Source organism: Scyliorhinus torazame, chromosome 19 (genome assembly GCF_047496885.1).
Source record: "Scyliorhinus torazame isolate Kashiwa2021f chromosome 19, sScyTor2.1, whole genome shotgun sequence".
NCBI lineage: Eukaryota > Metazoa > Chordata > Chondrichthyes > Carcharhiniformes > Scyliorhinidae > Scyliorhinus > Scyliorhinus torazame.
In genome coordinates this window covers 61,993,975-62,014,625 of record NC_092725.1, presented here as the reverse complement: position 1 = coordinate 62,014,625, position 20,651 = coordinate 61,993,975, and the positions used below count along the sequence as shown (strand labels likewise).

The window sequence follows — 20,651 nt, the reverse complement described above, 5'->3', positions numbered from 1 at the left end:
ACCCTTGGCTGCAGTTTTTCTAAAGTGCACGTTTCTAAATGGATTTAGAAATTTACTGTATATTCTGAGCAATTCTGGAGAAAGCAATCCTATTGTGTCTTCTGGAATCCCAGTACCTTTGGGTTACTAGAAAAATATGGGTAACTGGTATGTGAGTCAGAATGCACCTGCGAGCATGCTGTTCCAGGAGCTAAACATCCAGGTAACTAGTTATGGATTTTGCACTTGGGGCCATAGCAATGTGCAGGATAATCATTTACGAAATGGACGGAAAACACAGAGGAACTCAATTGCAAATCACAAAGGCATATTCACTCTCTGGGGAAATGGTGGAGCAAGCCACTAATGAAGTGGATAGTGAAGGCCATTGCATGGGGGAAAGAGAGGAGTAGAAATGAAAGATCCGAGGCTGGATTCTCCGCAGCCCCCTGCCAAAATCGTGTTTGGCATGGGGGTGGAATCCAATTTCACGCCGAAATCGGGCTGGCGATTCTCCGGGACCCGAGAATCGGCATGATCGCGGAGTACGCCGCGCGGCTAGAAGCCCATTGACAGAGGCTAGCCCAGCGATCCTCCGCTTCCTACTGGCCAAGTTCCCTACAGCGTGGAACTAACGCTGATATTGCCGGTCGCGATGCTGGCGTGGCGGCTGCGGATTCAGTCCGTGGCCGCCCTGGTTGGGGGAGGGGGGATCGGACATCGGGGGTGTCTTATAGACGGCCGAGATGTCAAAATGCACGGTCAAATCCTTGGGCGCTCGGCTGATCGGGGGTGGTCTAATTTTTCAGTCTACCTCCGTGGTCCGAGTCCGCCATGGCGCTCGGCGCAGCCGCTGGAGGCCGCCGTCGACACATTCGCGGACTCAAAACCGGAAGTGCGGGGGCTCGTGTCCACTGCTAAAGATGCCTGAGTTACTCTTGAGTCCTTGCTAGCCCCCCGCAGGGCACTGAATTTGCTGATCTTTTTTGCAGGAATCTCGAGAGTAAAATGCCAGCGTTTTTACATCAGCGTGGGGATATAGTCCCATTTTGGAAGAATCCAGCCTCTGGAAGAAGGTCTGACCCACACTGAGAAACTGATTAGACTTAATCAAATTGACTCCATAGAACCTACAGTTAAATGCAAGGAAGGTAATGGCCGAGTTTGAGATCTAGCTCAGCAGGTTCTGAGCAGGGGAGCCCAGAATGAGGCAGCCAGAAAAGATTAAAGTTTTGTTCTGATTATTCATCCATACAGCTAACAACTGCAATACATTTATTCAACTATCATATTCTCACCAGATGTTTACAAGTAAACTTTGCTATCTGTATTCATGATCACCTCTTGACCGTGCCATCTCCCATGACCCCAATGTTTTGGTTACTGACCAGCCATCTCAAACTGCTTCTTTCAATCCTTGGCACGCACATCCCAGTATTTTCTCCAACCCTGACCTCCACCTGCATCCCCTTCAGGAAAATAAATCTCCCCCTAAATTACTAACAATTGACCTTTGAGCTCTCAACTAGTCAGCCTTTGGTTGTCCATTTTTCCCACAATATTTCTGTACTTGTCAGTCTGCTTAACTACTCCCTGACACCCATCCATGATGCCTTTGTCCCAACACAACCCACACATAACCTGGCCTTACCTCCACCTTCACTCTCTGAAGTCTAAGCCCTCCAACAGGGTTAGATCTGGTTGGACCTTGGATGGCACGGTGGCGCAGTGGTTAGCACTGCTGCCTCACAGCGCTGAGGACCTGGTTCGATCCCGGCCCCAGGTCACTGTACGTGTGGAGTTTGCACATTCTCCCCATCTCTGCATGTTATTAAACATGAAGGCAACCGACCATTGGTCAGTGAGGAGAGTGAATCTCCTGCCGGCCAGGTAATGCCTCCAATGCCGCACAGCTTCAACGATGGCTTGGGCCTCTTTTTCGATAGAGGAGTGCCGAATTTTGGAGACATGGAGGGTGCAGGAAAAGAATGTCCCGGGCTTGCCTGCCTGGTTGAGGGTGGCGGCCAGAGCGACGTCTGATGCATCGTTCTTGACTTGGAAGGGGAGCGTCTCGTCGACCGTGTGCATTGGCGATGTCAGCCTCGGTACGGTTACAGGCCTGGTGAGCCTCGGCCATCAGAGGAAAATCAGTGGATTGAATGAGTGGGCGGGCCTTGTCCGCATAGTGTGGGACCCACAGGGCGTAATACGAAAAGAACCCCAGGCAACGTTTGAGGGCCTTGGGGCAGTTAGGGGTGGGGGAGTTCCATGAGGGGGTGCATGCGATTGGGGTCGGGCCCCAGCACTCCGCTCTGGACCACATAGCCGAGGATGGCTAAGAGGTTTGTGCTGAACACGCACTTCTCCGAGAAGAGTGGCGGTGTGGAGAAATTTGGCAAGGTTGGCGTCATGTTTCTGCTGATCGTGGCCGCAGATGGTGATATTGTCCAGCTACAGGAAAGTGACGCCGAAGGGAACCCTAAGAAAGTGGTAAAGGTGGCCGTCTGCCTCGAAGGCAGTGTATGGGCGGTCCGCCTTGCGGATGGGGAGCTGGTGGTAGGCAGATTTCAGGTCTACTGTCGAGAAGACCAGGTACTGTGCAATCTGATTGACCATATCAGATATGCGTGGGAGGGGGTACGCGTTGAGCTGCGTGTACCGATTGATGGTCAGACTGTAGTCAACGACCATTCTGTTTTTCTCCCCAGTTTTGACCACTACCACTTGGGCTCTCCACGGGCTGTTGCTGGCCTCGATGATGCCTTCCCGAAGCAGCCGCTGGACTTCAGACCTGATGAAGGTCCTGTCCTGGGCGCTGTACCATCTGCTTCGGTGGCGACGGGTTTGCAATCCGGGGTTAGGTTTGCAAAAAGGGAAGGCGGGTCGACCTTAAGGGTCGCGAGGCCGCACATAGTAAGGGGTGGTAGGGGCCCGCCGGATTTCAGGGTTAGGCTCTGGAGGTAGCACTGGAAGTCCAGGCTGTGTGGCAAGGCAGCACAGAGGTTGGTGAGGACGTAGAGGCGGAAGCCACTGAACTCCACGTCCTGGACAGTGAGAGTGGGGATGCAGTACCCCTGGATCGTCACGGAGTGGGACCCGGAGGCCAGGGAGATTCTCTGGTTAGCGGGGAGTACCGCGCGGGAGCAGCGCCTTACCGTATCGGGGTGAATGAAGCTCTCCGTGCTCCCGGAGTCCAGCAGGCAGGAGATCTCGTGCCCGTTGACCTTCACTTTAGTTGAAGCAGTCGCGAGGTTGTGTGGTCTAGACTGGCCAATCGTGACCGAGGCGAGACGCGGCTGGTCGTTGGCGGTTGCAGACGATGAATGGCCGGATGAGATGCCAGACGCGCACGGGTCCTGAGTCGGGTAAGATGGCGGCGCCCACGGGCCACACGTGTCGTGGGGGAAGCAAGATGGCAGTGCCCGTTTGTCCTGGGAGCAACCACGGGCCGCACGTGTTGCAAGTCGGGCAAGATGGCGGCATCCAATGGCCGCACATGGGGGGCTGCCGAGACAATAGCGGCGATTGAGCGGGCCTGGCACACTGCAGCGAAATGTCCCTTCTTGCCACAGGCCTTGCAGAGGGCGCTCCGCGCCGGGCATGCTGTCGGGGGTGTTTTGACTGCCCACACAAGTAGCATTTGGGCCCTCCGGGGTTAGTTGGCTGCCGCACGGCACAGGCGTGGGATTGGCTGAGGGCAGTCGCTGATGGGGTCCACGATGGGGCGGCCGTCTGCGGAGTCCACGATACACAGGAGGGGTGGGCCGCGCGGTCGGGGGCATAGGCCTGAATGTTGCGTGATGCAACCGTAAATGAAAGCGCTAGTTGTTTGGTCGCCGCGAGGTCGAGCGTGGCCTCCTCTAAGAGGCGCTGGCGGATGTAGTCAGACCCTATGCCTGCAATGCGTCTCTCATTAGCAAATTCGAATGTTCCGTGGCCGAAACGGCCTGACAGTCACAGTCTCTAACTAGGGGGAGCAGGGCCGCCAGAAATCTTCCACCTACTGACCGTGAAGTTGACGCCGCGTGGAGAGGAGGTGCCTGGCGTAGAGTGTGTTAGTCCGCTGAGCGTAGTTTTCCTTCAGTAGCGCCATGGCCTCTGCGTAGGTCGGCGCCTCCTGGACAAGCGGAAAGAAGTTGGAGCTCAGGCGCGTGTAAAGGACCTGGAGCTTCTGTGCTTCTGGAATTCTGTCTGGCGCAGACTCGATGTTCGCTTCGAAACAGGCTAGCCAATGTTGGAAGTCCTTTTTGGCGTTGTCTGCTTGCAGATGCAGCTGCAGGCAATCTAGCTTCATGCGGAGGTCCACCTTCTGAAAAACTCAGTGTAATAAATTGATGCGCGATCAATTACACAAAGACGAGAGTAGGATGTAATCGGGGCTTTAATACATTGAGATGTGTGGCCTCCTACAGCAGCTGACGAAATGGCTGCTGTACTAGGAGCACACATATTTATACTCCGCCTACTGGGCGGAACCAGCAGGCAGGGATCTACCCCCGTACCTGTAGTACAGGGGCCTTGCCGTAAAGCACCTATATCAACATCCTATATATGCAATTTATACATCAGTAGTGACTACCACAACACCACAACCCAAAGATATGTAGGGTAGGTGGATTGACCCTTAATTTAGCCACGCTAAATTGACCCTTAATTGAAAAAACTTTGTAAAAAAAAAAAAGATCTAGCTGGACCATATTCAGCTCTATTCATTCTCTTCCCCTCTACCAAAGCCACCCACTATTCTTGGATCACCCTGGAGAGCTAACAGAACCTGAGTAACTCGCAAATGTTTCTCCCTTCCACCTTCAGCATAAGGAGCTAATGGATCTTTTTATGAACAAGCCAGAGCCAATGGCCTAGATTTTCACAGAGCCACAGAAACTGTATCCAAACTCTGAGTTCAAACAGGCAGGAACTGAGGAATTATCGAACAGCAGTTCAAGTAGACGCTGTTGTAAGGAAAACATATGCAGTGCTCTCCTTCATTGGCAGAGGCATAGCATATAAAAGTAAGGATTTGATGTTGGAACTGTATAAAACACTGTTGAGCACAACTGTAGTATTGTGTGCAATTCTGGTCACCACATTACAAGACATAATTGCTTTGGAGGGAGTGTAGACGGGGGTTACAAGAATGTTGCCAGGGCTAGAAAAGTGTAGCTACTAGGAGAAATTGGATAGGTTGGGGTTATTTTCCTTGGAACAAAGAAGGTTGACGGATGACTTAATTGATGTGCAAAATTATGAGGGGAAGTGATAGAGTGGACTGGATAAAATTCTTCCTTGGTGGAGAATTCTAGAACCCGGGGACATAGATTCAAGACAAGTGGCAGAAGGTGTAGAGGGGACATGAGGAAGAACTTTTCTACGCAGAGGGTAGTGGGAGTCTGGAATTGGCTGCCTGAATTGGTGGTGGAGACAGAGACCCTGAACTCTGGATCTGCAGCTTAATTGCTGTAAGCTGCAGGGCTATGGACCAGGTGCAGGAAGGTGGATTCGAAAGGGCACGTGGGTGTCCTCAAGATGGGCCGAATGGCCTCCTTCTGTGCTGTAACTTTTCTATGGTTTCTCGGAGCAGGAGTAGGCCATTCAGCTCCTTGAGCCCATTCCGTCATTCGATCCGATCATGGCTGATTCTGATTGTAGCCTCAATTCCACTTTCCTGTTTGTCTCCTTTATTCCCTTGCTGATTGCAGATTTATTTAAGTCAGCTTTTGAACATAATCAATGACTCAACGTACACTGCTCTCTGGGGAGCAGAATGACCCTCTCAGAGAAAAAAATTCTCATGACCTCATTCTAAAATGGGAGATCCCTAACCGTAAAACTGTGTCCTCTGGCTCCAGTTATTGCTTCTTAAGTAAGGAGACCAAAACTGTCCACAATTTCCCAGATGTGATTTCAACAACACCCTGTACCAAAACTTCCAACTTCTATATTTGATACCTCTTGCAATGAACATCAACATTCCATTTGCCTTCCAAATCACTTGCTGCACTTGCATACTAACATTTTTTGATTCATGTACCAGGACACCCAGGTCCCTCTGTGCCACTGAATTCTGCGGTTTCTCTAAATTAAATAGTCTACTGTTTTTCTATTTTTCCTGCCAAAATGGACAAGTTCCCACATTATACTAAATCTGACAAATGTTTCCTTGCTCACTGAATCTATCGATCTCAATCCCATTTTTACCTACTCTTGACAAATCTCTTTCCTACCTATCTTTGTGTCATCAGCGAATTTAGCTACCATTCCTACATTCAAGTATTGATGAAGATTGTAAATAGTTGAGGCCCCAGTACTGATCCCTGTGACACTCCACGAGGAACAGCTTGCCAACCCGAAAATGGCACACTTATCCCTACTCTCTGTATCCCGTTAGCTAACCAATTCTCTATCCATGCTAGCATATTACCCCCTCCACCATGAGCCCTTATTCTGTGAAGAAGCCTTTGATGTGGCACCTTGTTGAATGCCTTTTGGAAATCTAAGTGCACCACATCTACAGCTTCCCCAATCGAAGTTGCTTGCTACTTCCTCAGACAACTCTAATAAATTTGTCAAATATGATTTTCCTTTTACAAAGCCACATTGACTCCCCACGACTTCTTGGATACTGAAGTAGTCCATATCAATATGCCTCAAAATCTGGACAATATCCAGACTTGGGCTGACAAGTGGCAAGTAACATTTGTGCCACACAAGTGCCAGGCAATGACCATGTCCAGCAAGAGAGAGTCTTGCCATCTCCCATGACATTCCATCACTGAATTCTTACACTTTAAACTTCCTGGGGGTTACCATTGATCAGAATCTAAACTGGATGTGGCATCTTAATACTGTGCCTGCAAGAGCAGGTCAGAGGCTAGGAATTCTGTCGAGAGTAACTCACCTCCTGACTCCCCAAAGGTTGTCCACCATCTACAAGGCACAAGTCAGGAGTGTGATGGAATACTCTCCACTTGCCCAGATGAGTGCAGCTCCAACAACACTCAAGACGGTTGACACCATCCAGGACAAAGCAGCCCGTTTGATTGGCCCCCATCCACCAACGTAAAGGTTCATTCCCTCCAACACTGACACACAGTGGCAGCATTTTTTTACCATCTACAAGATGCACTGCAGCAATAAATGCTGACTTAGCCAGCAACGCCCATACCCTATAAATGAATTTTTAAAAATAAAGTTTTTTTAAATGGCGTCCCGATCTCCGAGGCTCCCCAAGCGATCCCCATCTTTGCCCCACCCCTGCCCGAACACACTATGGGAGGCTCCTCGGCCGCCCGTACCTCCCCCAACACCCACATGGGCCACCCCCAGCCCGATTGCACGTGTGCAAAAAATGCCAGCTTGGCATCTTGGCAGTACCAACCTGGCAAACTGACAGTACCCATGCAATCTGGGCACTGCCAGTGTGTCCAGGTGGCACCAGAAGTGCCAGGGCACCACCCTGCCCAAAGGGCATGCAGCTGGAGCTCTCCAATCTCTTGGGAGACCCCCACAAATGCCGTTCCGTCTGGTCCACATTTGTGGGCACCAGTGTTAAACGGCGCTCGCCCAAGGTCTCTGAGACGAAGGGGTGAATCCCAAAGTCTCTGTTACCTCGGGGATCTGCTGATTGGAGTGAGGCTTTTGTGGGCCATCTACTGGGAACTAAGGGCTGGACTCTCTGATTCTGAGGCTAAGTCACCACGCCAGAGTGGGAACAGTGGCATTTTACGACTGAAAATTCGGCGTAAAATAGCCACTGATCCTCCATTTGGCTGGGGGCTAGCAGCCGAGGTGTGTAGAGTACTATGAGCCGATACGGCCCGGAGAATTGCCGGGTCCGTGACCTGGCCTGCAAAATAGTGCCCTCCCCTTTTGGCCGGCTCGCGTGCGCAGGACCACCCCCCAACAGTGCCCCCAGCCCCTGAAAAAGTCCCGCCTGCCCACGGATGGGCCCTCCCCCGACTGTGGCGGCGCTGGACTGAGTCTGCAGCCGCGACGCCAAGTTCCCGACGGATGATAACACACGCGACCGAGGGTATCGGGAACTCGGCCGGTCAGGGGCGGGGTATCAGGGGTGGGCCTCAGGCAATGTCCTGAAGCCTTCGATACGCCGCTTTGGAGGGGACGGAGCATTGCGAAAGCAGCACCTTCCCCAATTTGGTCAGAAACGTGTATTTTCCGGCCGATCGCTGAACGCAATTTCAGCGTTGGTGACAGGAGAATCCCACCCTAAATGTTCAACCTGACTGCTTTGTGGTTCCTGAACGGTCACCAGTGCGCCGAAAGAAACTTGATATCTAATCAGTCTGAGTCAGATTTGAATGTGGCCCTAATGGTGAAAGGACAGTATTCTGATCTATTTTACCACCCAGGCCCATTTAAAATAAATCTACTTTAATTTACTTCCTCCTTAGCTTATACTGCTGCCCTTTTCAATGACCCAGCTGACAAGAGTCACTGATTTATTAAAATAGTTGAGGAACATATTGAAGACAGTGTACTGATTTTTGCCCCTCAATATATTGTCTCCAAAATTGTATTTGAGAATCTGGAGAAGTAATTACATCTAATTTATCAACCCTCATGAAGTGCAGAATTCCGAAATTATAGAATTCCAAAATAAATGGTTAACATTTTAAATTTTGATACAAAAAATTAACTTGGTCTTATGAGCTTAATGCTGCAGATGTGATTATTTCTTTTTTTTTAATTGAGTGAATAAAACATTTTGTTGTCTAATTTCATTGGAAATAATCTACACGCATATAGGGAATCAATTTTAAAAATAGTAGTCCCAGTGAGTGAGGAAGCAAAAGTCCGCAGCTCCTTTATCTAATTGCCAGCACATCGTCCGACAAAGGCAGCAGCTGAGCAAACCTCAACTGCAGCAATGCCAACAAGACGTTGCCAATATTTTAATGGACACTGGGCCATCTGTGTAAAAGACGTTGCTCTTCAAAGTCACTAGGATACTGCAGAATGCTTTTCAAATGGGATTTTCTCTTAGATGTAGCTATATTAGTTGTTGGGGCTCAACGCCATAGTAACTTGGGAGCGTTCCCATGAGAATGCACATGTCCCAATACAGCTTGACCGCTTGCTTCCAACCGTGACCCTTCTTACTTCTTTGCCAGACCAATTGACCAATTGGTGAAGCGTCTTGGAACATCAGAGACTTCAGTGTGTAGAAAGAAAAATCTGAAAAACAATAGATGAGCCCACTATTTGGTGAATTGGACATCAGGGGCCATTGAATTGAATTAACTTTGTAGAGTTGAGGCATAAACATCACCAGATCAACTGCAAATGCCGACACATTGCTGTAAATTAATATGGTTGATCTGGGGAGTTGGGTACATATCCTTAAACTGGAAAGAACATGGCAACCAAAATGAGGACGGGGGCACCCACTGGCTGCATCTTTGCAGGTAACCATAATCCCAAACATAAACAAAAGGACAAAGTAACACAAGGGCAGCTAACGATATCTGGAAATAAGCTATTGGAGATTGCTAGTGCTGCATATTTATCAAGTTTTCAGAATAATTCTTCCCTACTTTCTCAAAAGAAAACTCCCCCAAACTCGGGTCGAAGGTGTTGACTTAATTTCTGGTGAACCAGAATGAAATTATGTTGATTGTGTAAAGCGCAACCCATTAATTCCATGATGCACAAGTTTAAACAAAAGTTCCATCATTGACAATCAGTTTATTTTCACCAAACATGTAGTACTGGACAGCAGCTCAGCACTAAAGGATGACGTTCATTCCTTAGTGAGAAAACGTTCAGATGAAACGTGGACATAGAACATAGAACATACAGTGCAGAAGGAGGCCATTCGGCCCATCGAGTCTGCACAGACCCACTTAAGCCCTCACTTCCACCCTATCCCCGTAACCCAATAACCCCTCCTAATCTTTTTGGTCACTAAGGGCAATTTAGCATGGCCAATCCACCTAACCTGCATCTTAGGACTGTGGGAAGAAACCGGAGCGCCCAGAGGAAACCCAAGCAGACAGAGGGCGAACATGTAAGCTCCACACACACCGTCCCCAAGGCCAAATTTGAGCCTGGATCGCTGGTGCTGTGAAGCAGCAGAGTTAACCACTGTCATCATGCTGCCCTACTGTGAAATGGTCAATTTTGGACATTCAGCATGTCTGATCCACAAGTGTGAACTCTCTGGCCTGGATTTTTGTTACGATGGGAGCATCCATTCCTTTTGAGCTCTCTAGTGTAAACGCATGCACTGAGTCATGTAAAATGTAAGTAAATATATTCCAAAAAATCTCAAATGTACTGTGTACAATGTGAAACGTGTAACCAAGTGATGCCACTCGGTGAGGAGGTGCTCTTCACTCTCACACATAGCTATGAAGTCCCCACCCCTCACCCCATCCCCCGTCACCCCGTCCCCACCAGTGTTGTCTCAGAGATCACCACTTTGTCTAAATGTCAATGAGGAGTTGTGGGCTAGCCTCCATTTGGGAGTTCCTTCAGACTGCAACTTCTGCATCTCTCTCTAGGCAGCCGGCAGCATGACACATGTGCAGCATACGAGGGCTGTGGAGGAGGGAGTGGGGTGAATGAAGATGAGGGTGCTGAGGATCTCTCAGTACCTTCACCCTCTTCAGTCACCTGCATCAGCCTGGGTTGGCTTTCAGGTGGAATGATGGGGCTGGCTGCTGGTATACAGTAGTTGACATTTCCAGCAGCCACTGTGCCAACAGTGTGGCCACCCTGTTAATGGTAGGCAGTTCCTCATGTATTCTGTGGATGTCAGAGCTAATACTCGGAGCAGATAAATCCAGGCTATTGAGGGAGGTCTGCACCCTTTCCTGGCCGAGATGCTGCTCTGCATCTACTCTGAGCACTGCTGCATGCGTCTCTTGATTGGCCAATCTTTTCATGGTCAGAGCTCATGTGGTTGTGCCCCTCAGGACGACGTGGAGCCCATGATGGTGATGAACTCCCTCTTTCGTATTCCTAGAGCTCCCACTGTTTCAGGGAACTCTGTCAGATGTCCACACATTTGCTGATTATTTAAATATTGTGCCCCATGAGGTAACTCCCAAGGCTCCATGTTCCAGTTGTTATGGGCGAGGCGTTTTCAGAACCCCAAAATGTATCATGGAGTTCAACCAACCTCTTCCTTTAATGGATTTGTTGCTTTTCCGAGCAAGCAGCTTTTTCCCGAGGTGTGGAATTACAATTATGGACACGTGGGTTTTTAAACACAAAACACTGTATATTCCATGAACTCAACTTAACATCTTAAATAAACATTGGATCTCTTAACACCCCTTACTTCAAAGATAACTCAGAAAATATTGCAACAGTAAATAACTCCTTAAAATGTTCCTTCAAACTTCCAAAAGACTTAACACCTTTAAATAAAATCACATCAGGTTAAAGGCTTCACTATTATAAGTTTAAATCGCCCAAATGATCCAGAGATGGTCTTTTATGGCAGAGGTGACAGCAACTCCAGCTCACTGCAAAACAAGCTGCTTTTCAAAACTTGCAGCTCTCTGGAAACACACAGACACACACACACTGCTTTTTAAACTGAAACTAAAAACCTGCAAAACCCAACTGCAAAATGGCTGACCTGAGCTGAGCTCTACACACTCTATGACATCACTGTTTTCTGAAAGGTACATTGCTTAAACATCCAGTTGTTAAAGGCACTCTCGCATGACACCTCCACCCAAGAAGAAAAAACTATCAACTTCAAGATGGTTTCATTTTTCACTTTTGCACCATCCACTAAGAAATGTACACAGTAGACTTCCGGGTGCGGTGATGTCCAGCTAAGCCGCACGTTTCGGCAGCTCCCGTTGGAACGGACTTTTGGGCTCTTGATAAGAGCCCCAACGGCAATTTTAAACGGCCAAAATCACTGTGCGGTGAAATAGAAGGGAATCCACCCAGACGTTAATGGACAAAGGAGAGGATAGCGGCAGGATTGCAGTGGATCCTTCGGAGCAGCGGCAAGGAAGGGAAGCTCGAAGCAAGATGGCGTCGGAAGGTGGCAGTTCGATATGGGGCCCGGAGCAACAAGAGTTCCTGCGGCGCTGTGTGGAAGAGCTGAAGAAGGAGGTGTTGGCCCCGATGCTACAGGCGATTGAAGGGCTAAAGGAGGCGCAGAGGACCCAGGAGCTGGAGCTTCGGGTCGTGAAGGCAAAGGCTGCTGAAAATGAAGATGAAATTCAGGGCCTGGTGGTGAAGACAGAGATGCACGAGGCGCAGCACAAGAGGTGTGTGGAGAGGTTGGAAGCCCTGGAGAATAATTCGAGGAGGAAGAATCTAAGAGTCTTAGGTCTTCCCGAGGGCGTAGAGGGGGCGGACATCGGGGCATATGTGAGCACGATGCTTCACTCGCTAATGGGATCGGAGGCCCCGACGGGCCCTTTGGAGGTGGAGGGAGCTTATCGAGTTATGGCGCGAAGACCAAGGGCAGGAGAAATACCTCGAGCCATAGTGGTGAGGTTTCACCGCTATAATGTCAGAGAGATGGTCCTAAGATGGGCGAAGAAAACTCAGAGCTGCAGGTGGGAGAACGCGGTGATCCGCGTATACCAGGATTGGAGTGTGGAGGTGGCGAGAAGGAGGGCAAGTTTCAATCGGGCTAAGGCGGTGCTTCACAAAAAGAAGGTGAAATTTGGAATGCTGCAACCGGCGAGACTGTGGGTCACATACCAAGGGAAGCACCACTACTTTGAGACGGCAGAAGAGGCGTGGACATTCATAGTGGACGAGAAGCTGGAATAGTCTGGCGAGAGAAAGAGTTTCTGGGGCAAAGTGGTGGGGTGACTATGTGGGACGAGGAAGGGGGGGGGGTGATTTTTCAATTGTTAACTCTTTAATCCTGTAAATTTTCTCTCTTCCCCTCGTTTGGGGGGGGGTGGGGGGGGAGTATGAGGAACTGTGGGCGCCGGTGGGTAGGAAAGCGGGGCTGAGTGGGAAACGCGGGCCTCGTTCCCGCGCTATGGTAATTAAGGCGGGAACAGGGACGCAGGAAGGTGGGGGCCTCGCACAGTGAGAGGCCGAGGGTAAACGGGGAAGCCGAGGTCAGCCAGAGTTCGCTGACTTCTGGGAGCCACATGGGGGGTGTACTTACGCTAGAGAGGGATCTAGCGGAGGGGCGGGAGGGAGCTAACTGGGTTGCTGCTGCTAAGGGGAAGGGGGAGCTGTTATGAAGCGGGGTGGTCGAGGCGGGAGGGCACCGTCGGTGGGATATACGGGTACGTGGGAACCGGGTGAGGAGCTGGGGTAAAAAAGCGGATGGCTAGTCGACAAGGGGGGTGGGTAAAGAGCCCCCCAAACCGGTTGATCACGTGGAACGTGAGAGGGCTGAATGGGCCGATTAAAAGGGCGCGGGTACTCGCACACCTAAAGAAATTAATGGTAGATGTGGTTATGTTGCAGGAGACGCACCTGAAATTGACAGATCAGGTCAGACTACGTAAAGGATGGGTGGGACAGGTGTTTCATTCGGGTTTGGATGCGAAGAATAGGGGGGTGGCTATTTTAGTGGGGAAACGGGTACTGTTTGAGGCAAAGACCATAGCGGCGGACAGTGGGGGTAGATACGTGATGGTGAGTGGCAGACTGCAAGGGGAGGCGGTGGTTCTGGTGAACGTATACGCCCCAAACTGGGATGATGCAAACTTCATGAGGCGTATGTTGGGGCGTATCCCGGACCTGGAGGCGGGAAAGTTGGTAATGGGGGGAGATTTCAATACAGTGCTTGATCCAGGGCTGGACCGGTCGAGGTCCAGGACCGGGAGGAGGCCGGCAGCGGCCAAGGTGCTTAAGGACTTCATGGAGCAGATGGGAGGAGTAGATCCTTGGAGATTTATCAGACCTAGGAGTAAGGAGTTCTCATTCTTCTCCCATGTTCACAAGGTATACTCACGGATAGACTTTTTTGTCCTGGGAAGGACACTGATTCCGAAGGTGACAAGGACGGAGTACACGGCCATAGCCATCTCGGACCACGCTCCACACTGGGTAGATCTGGATGTAGGAGAGGAAAAGGAACAGCACCCACTCTGGAGAATGGATATGGGCCTGTTGGCGGATGAGGGGATATGTCTAAGGGTGAGGGGGTGTATCGAAAGGTACTTGGAGCTTAATGACAATGGAGAGGTTCAGGTGGGAGTGGTCTAGGAGGCGTTGAAGGCGGTGGTCAGAGGGGAACTGATATCCATAAGGGCACATAAAGGGAAGCAAGAGAGTAAAGAAAGGGAGCGATTGCTGAGAGAACTTCTGAGGGTGGACAGGCAATATGCAGAGGCACCGGAGGGGGGACTGTACAGGGAAAGGCAAAGGTTACATGTGGAATTTGACCTGCTGACCACGGGTAAGGCAGAGGCACAGTGGAGGAGGGCACAGGGAGTGCAGTATGAATATGGAGAGAAGGCGAGTCGGTTACTGGCCCAACAATTGAGGAAGAGGGGAGCGGCGAGGGAGATAGGTGGGGTGAGGGATGAGGAGGGAGAGATGGAACGGGGAGCGGAAAGCGTGAATGGGGTGTTTCAGACATTCTATGAGAGGTTGTATAAGGCTCAGCCCCCGGAAGGGAAGGAGGGAATGATGCATTTCCTGGATCAGCTGGAATTCCCGAACAGGAGAGGGCGGGACTGGGAGCACAGATGGATGTGGAGGAGGTGGTAAAGGGGATTGGGAGCATGCAGGCGGGGAAGGCCCCGGGACCGGATGGGTTCCCGGTGGAATTTTATAGGAAATATATGGACCTACTGGCCCCGCTCTTGACGAGAACCTTTAGTGAGGCCAGGGAAAGGGGGAAGTTGCCCCCGACTATGTCTGAGGCGACAATATTGTTACTTTTGAAGAAGGATAAAGACCCGCTGCAGTGTGGGTCCTACAGGCCCATTTCCCTTTTGAATGTCGATGCTAAGCTCCTGGCCAAGGTAATGGCGACGAGGACAGAGGATTGTGTCCTGAGGGTGGTCCATGAGGATCAAACTGGGTTCGTTAAGGGGAGACAGCTGAACACGAACATACGGAGACTGCTAGGGGTGATGATGATGCCCCCACCAGAGGGGGAGGCGGCGATAGTGGTGGCGATGGATGCCGAGAAAGCATTTGACAGGGTGGAGTGGGACTACCTGTGGGAAGTGTTGAGGAGATTTGGTTTTGGTGAAGGGTTCATTGGATGGGTACAGCTGCTATATAGGGCCCCGGTGGCAAGTGTGATCACGAACAGGCAGAGGTCCGACTACTTCCGTCTTTATAGAGGGACGAGGCAGGGGTATCCCCTGTCTCCGTTACTGTTTGCATTGGTAATTGAGCCCCTGGCCATAGCACTGAGGGGCTCCAGGAAGTGGAGGGGAGTACTCAGGGGAGGAGAAGAACACCGGGTATCATTGTATGCAGATGATTTACTGTTGCGGACCCGGTGGAGGGGATGCCTGAGATAATGCAGATGCTCGGGGAGTTTGGGGAATTCTCGGGGTACAAATTGAACATGGGGAAGAGTGAGTTGTTTGTGGTACATCCGGGGGAGCAGAGCAGGGGAATAGAGGATTTACCGCTGAGGAGGGTAACAAGGGATTTCCTGTACTTGGGGATCCAGATAGCCAGGAGTTGGGGAACCTTACATAGGCTGAATTTAACACGATTGGTGGAACAGATGGAGGAGGATTTTAAGAGATGGGACATGGTGCCCCTGTCACTGGTGGGGAGGGTGCAGGCGGTCAAAATGGTAGTCCTCCCGAGATTCCTTTTTGTGTTTCAGTGCCTCCCGGTGATGGTCACGAAGGCTTTTTTCAAGAAGATCGAGAAAAGCGTCATGAGTTTTGTGTGGGCTGGGAAGACCCCGAGAGTGAGGAGGGGGTTCTTGCAGCGTAGCAGGGAGAGGGGGGGACTGGCACTACCGAGCTTAAGTGAGTACTATTGGGCCGCCAATATTTCAGTGGTGTGTAAGTGGATGGGAGAAGGGGAGGGAGCGGCGTGGAAGAGATTGGAGATGGCGTCCTGCAAAGGAACCAGCTTACAAGCACTGGTGACAGCACCGCTGCCGTTCTCCCCGAAGAAATACACCACAAGTCCAGTGGTGGTGGCAACACTGAAAATTTGGGGGCAGTGGAGACGGCATAGGGGAATGACGGGAGCCTCGGTGCGGTCCCCGATAAGAAATAATCATAGGTTTGTCCCGGGGAGAGTGGATGGGGGATTTGGAGCATGGCAGAGAGCTGGGATTGTGCAACTGAGGGATCTGGTCCTGGACGGGACGTTTGCGAGTCTGGGAGCGCTGACGGAAAAATATGGGTTGCCCCAAGGGAATGAATTTCGATACATGCAACTGAGGGCTTTTGCGAGGCAACAGGTGAGGGAATTCCCGCAGCTCCCGACGCAGGAGATTCAGGATAGAGTGACCTCGGGGACATGGGTGGGGGATGGTAGGGTGTCAGATATATACAGAGAAATGAGAGATGAGGGGGAGAACATGGTGGATGAGCTGAAGGGAAAATGGGAGGAAGAGCTGGGGGAAGAGATTGAAGAGGGGCTGTGGGCAGATGCCCTACGTAGGGTAAACTCTTCGTCCTCGTGCGCCAGGCTTAGCCTGATACAATTTAAGGTTTTGCACAGGGCACATATGACCGGAACAAGGCTCAGTAAATTTTTCGGGGTAGAGGATAGGTGTGGGAGATGCTCGAGAAGCCCAGCAAACCACACCCACATGTTTTGGTCATGCCCGGCACTGCAGGGGTTCTGGGTGGGGGTGGCGAAGGTGCTTTCAAAGGTGGTGGGGGTCCGGGTCGAGCCAGGCTGGGGGCTGGCTATATTCGGGGTTGCAGAAGAGCCGGGAGTGCAGGAGGCGAGAGAGGCTGATGTTTTGGCCTTTGCATCCCTAGTAGCCTGGCGAAGGATACTGCTTATGTGGAAGGAAGCCAAGCCTCCGGGCGTGGAGACCTGGATAAACGACATGGCAGAGTTTATAAAACTGGAACGGATAAAGTTTGCACTAAGGGGTTCGGCTCAGGGGTTCACCAGGCGGTGGCAACCGTTCATTAACTACCTCGCAGAACGATAAAGGAAATGGGAAGGTAACAGCAGCAACCCAGGGGGGAGGGGGGGTGGGGGAGAGGGGGAGGGGGGAGGGGGGGCCCAGGTGGGTCCTCAGGGGTGTTTTTGTAAAGATATTGGTACTTGGTTATGTATATTGAATTGCTGATTTTATTATTTGGGAGAGCTATTACTTTTGTTATGGCAGTTGCCATTTAGTTTATATATTATTTATTTATTTGTTAAAATACGGTCACGGTTATTTATATTGTTTTGCTGTTATAAAAAGGGGAAAAACCTTTGTACTGTTTTGTTTGGCCGAAAAAGTTGAATAAAATATATTATTAAAAAAAAAGAAATGTACACAGTAAATATACCTTTTCGTTTTTAAAAAAAGCAACACATGCAAAAAGGTATAATTATATAGTCCATTTTTCTTTGTTCTTCTTCCTCCAACCGAAATCCTTCTCGATTGACAGTCTCTTTGAACAAAATCTCTGCACGATCCATCCATTCCTCTACTCCTCGGCTTTTCTCTTCAGAATCAGATAATTTAATTCAATCTGACCACAGAGTCCCTTGCAATTCTCCAATACAGGAACATTGGTTACCACAGCTTTCTGGCAATCAAATGCCTGTTGAAAGTCCGCTGTCCGGTGAAATTTTTTAGGTTTCTTTAGCAAGTCCATCAGTGGAGTAATGACGCCACAAAACCTTTGCACAACTGTTTGATCAAATCCACTCAGGCTAAGAAATCGCATTATTTCCCTTTAGTCTTGAGGGTATCGGAAACTCCGCAAGGAAAGTGATTCGGGCTTCTCCAAATTCACTTTCGGCTAGGTTCATCACCAAACCCGCCTCCTGAAGTCGATCGAAGAACTCCATACGATGTTTTAAATGTTCTTTCCATGTCTGGAAGTTGGAAATAAAAGCAGATTGTCCCACTTTCTCAATGCCGTGACTCTGAGGGGGACTGTGCACAAATGTCTCGTCTTCGTCACCTCCTGATTTTGGTGTGGTGACTTTCACCCTGAGCCACCTCCTCTATGTGTGAGCTGCATCCTTCAAAATGCTGGTTCCTCTGCTGGTGGAGTGTGATGCTACCCCCTCGGATATCTCTTCCTTCATGTCCCAGGGTTAGGAAGCAGAGCTGAGTTGTGTGAGATACAAAAGGAGTTATTTAGGTATAGGCCTTCTCATTGTGAATGCAGTCTCTGATGCACACCCTTGTCTTAACTGCGTTCTGCGCAAATGCTTGTTGCCATGCATGTTGTGGCTGTGACTCCAAAGTAGCGCACTGTGCTTCAGAACCACTGACAGCACTATTGGTTTCCCCCCTCTTTGCCACATTTTTATGCCACGACAATGTGATGCTGGGAGGGACCTGGTCAAGGGTCAGCAGCGTGGACACATCCTGATAGGTGGGTAGGATAATGAGCAAGGCACTGTTCACCTTTCACCCATCCACTGAGACTTGGTGGCGAACTACATGACTGGATAATATCTGTACCAGATAGTGATAAAAACACAGTGCCACCTCCATGGCTTGTGAATCCACTTAATGCTTTTAGTGGTTCAGTAGAGCACACTTTGATTAGGCAACAACAATGACATTCTCTCACAGGCAAAGCCCATGATGGGCCATCAGCTACAGGGTCAGCTAATAGTTGGAGAGCACTTATAGCTTGGACACTCAGTGATATCTCATTCAAGACACAGGAACTTTGAAGACCTGCTTTTTACACCTGAGTCATTAACCCGCCCTGGGCATGCCCCCGACTCCTTCCAGGGTCACTCGCCCAGAATCCTATTCCAGTCTGCACCCTTCTCCCACCTCTGGCCTGGAAATCCGATGCTGGGGCTGCCATTTTTAAAGGTTTGGTTCACAGAGCTGTGAATTCTCTCATCTCTATGCACTCAACCTGGGAGCGAAACTCCAGCCCTCTGTTGGAATTCCCTTATTTGTCAGCCATTCTCTGTCTTATAATGTTCAATAATTGAACATAATCGGGAGATGTGTATGTGATTTTGGAAACAGTCAGGATTTAGTGTTTTCAATAGATTGTTTCAGAATGTTCATCATGATACAAGATTCATTTGAACTGCCAAATGCTTCAAAGTGTTTACTTCCTGGTAGCTAAATGCGTCTGAGTCCCAGGTCCTTGCTGTTTACATTCATCCAATTGGCTTCAGCAAGGGTGGGGAGTTCAACAAGTGTCCCAGCTCTTGACGGATATTCTGTGGACATGTCGACATGTTAAGAAGTGTAAATGTCAAGTAAGGCCAGGACCAAGCTTAAAGCCTTCAATCAAAGAAGGTGGAAAGAGGGATTGCACAAGACGTGTTATCGAAGGAGCGCCCTATTGATTTAGCCCCCCTTCATGTTCATGGGATTTGTCGTTTGGGGCTGCTCATTAGATAACACATAACACACGTTGGCCAAATCCCTGGTTCACTGATCTAGAGTTAAGATCACTTGTTCATATTTTATCAGTATTTATGGTGCCATTGTAATAGAAATGTCTGCTCATAAGCTGTTAATCCACATCCATACGAAGCAGGAAAGACAGGTATCACTAAGCATACACGTTTCTCCCTTTGTAACATTTATTATTTTTTTTTTTGTATGGAGGTCCCACTCACTGGGCACATCATTTATTCTACCTCAGGTTCTATTAATATTTCAACACTGAAAGAATGCGGAACAGTCAGTTCTTTCCATACAGGAGAAAAAGGCAAAAGTTACGTACAGTCATAGTAGTCCCTGCAGCACACCACAAGCATCACAAGGGTAAACTATCAGAGCTTCACTTTAAAAGAAACAGCTAGGGCAAAGATGTATCGCAGAATTCCTTAGGTAGTTAGATGCAGATTCTTGCAGTCACCCAGCTCAGGGAATCAGGATTTAATTCCTTAGCCACAAGTGATGGACTAAATACTAGTAAAAACAGTGAATTTTGAAAGGAATTCCGTACTTTAATGCCACAATTCATTTAGTCATTTGGGATACAGCTTTATTAAGATCACAACTTTATGATCTGAACAAAAAGTTAACAAAAAAGTAGGAATAACATTAACATACAACTTGAAACGATGTATATTGTGATTCTACCTGTATCATAAATTAAATTATGCATACACTCCAATGTTGCAGTCTATCAATACAGTTTTAGTATCAAGTACACAGGTCCAAGTGTGAATAAAATTGTCATACTGCACACAATTCACTCCCAATTACAACTCCTTTAGCCCCTAAAGATTTAAAGATTATAAGCAGTTCTGTTCAGCTAATTAACTGGCAAACACGCTGCATCACAGGACAGCGGCCTATAAAACTAGGCTGCTGGTGCTCAACTCCAGCCAGGAATTCACAGGTCATCATCTTCGTCTGGCAAAGCAGTGCCTTGAGCAACCTTCAGGTCTTCCTCGTACTGTGCTGCTAACGCAGGGTCCATCTGAACCTCTGGAGGTGCCAAACACCGGCATAGCAACAAACTCCAAATTGGGATCTCCAATAAGTTTCCTGGCAAGCCACAGGAATGGCTTCTCAAAGTTGTAGTTGCTATTGGCAGAAATATCATAGTACTGAAGATTTTTCTTCCTGTGGAAGACAATAGATTTTGCCTTCACTTTTCTGT

At 49.3% G+C, this 20,651-nt stretch overlaps 1 protein-coding gene across 3 annotated transcripts in view; it reads left to right on the top strand.

Moving 5' to 3' along the window:
• Window positions 1-20,651, top strand: part of LOC140396161 (A disintegrin and metalloproteinase with thrombospondin motifs 20) — a 529,969-nt gene that overhangs the window by 149,066 nt on the left and 360,252 nt on the right. The gene's annotated exons all lie outside the window — the stretch shown is intronic.